Source organism: Schistocerca cancellata, chromosome 3, assembly GCF_023864275.1.
Source record: "Schistocerca cancellata isolate TAMUIC-IGC-003103 chromosome 3, iqSchCanc2.1, whole genome shotgun sequence".
In the NCBI taxonomy this organism is placed as follows: domain Eukaryota; kingdom Metazoa; phylum Arthropoda; class Insecta; order Orthoptera; family Acrididae; genus Schistocerca; species Schistocerca cancellata.
In genome coordinates this window covers 11,425,288-11,425,923 of record NC_064628.1, presented here as the reverse complement: position 1 = coordinate 11,425,923, position 636 = coordinate 11,425,288, and the positions used below count along the sequence as shown (strand labels likewise).

The window sequence follows — 636 nt, the reverse complement described above, 5'->3', positions numbered from 1 at the left end:
AATTAGCGTAATAAATAGCCAGAAATATGGAAAACAACATGACTGTAGACAATGAGACTGATCCTTCAGGTAAATTACGTTTCCGAAGAGGCCTCGGAAGGCCCAACGGTACCGATAGGCAGCCATGTGGTCCTCAGCCCAAAGGCGTCACCGGATGCGGATATGGAGGGGCGTGTGGTCAGCACACAGCTCTCCCGCCAGTTGTCAGTTTTTGCGACTGGAATCGCCACTTCTCTGTCAGGTAGCTCCTCAAATGGCCCCACAAGCGCTGGGGGCAGCCCGCTGGCCAACGGCGCTCTGCACATCCAGAGGGTCACCCATCCAAGTGCTAGCCAAGCCCGTCAGCGCTTAACCTCGGTGATCTGACGGGAACCGCTGCTACCACTGCGGCAAGGCCGTTGGCCCTCCAGGTAAGTACTCAAACAGATTGCAGTAACGTTTACTGGACAAAATAAGTGCTGTATCTTAAGGAATCACGAGAATTGTTTAACTGAAACTTTATTAGTAAATTGAAATGGTGTTCTGTCCTTACAACTAGCAAAGTAGTTAACAGAGCAATTATTGTGTCTGAGCATTGCCTACCTCTGACATGAATATTAGGACGCGCAGCTATTCCAATTCTCAACGCCGAGGTAT

The 636-nt window shown here is 49.8% G+C and overlaps 1 pseudogene; it reads right to left on the bottom strand.

The window, feature by feature from the left end:
- Positions 1 to 284: 284 nt before the first annotated feature.
- LOC126177334 (5S ribosomal RNA) lies at positions 285 to 403 on the bottom strand (annotated as a pseudogene).
- Positions 404 to 636: the final 233 nt, after the last annotated feature.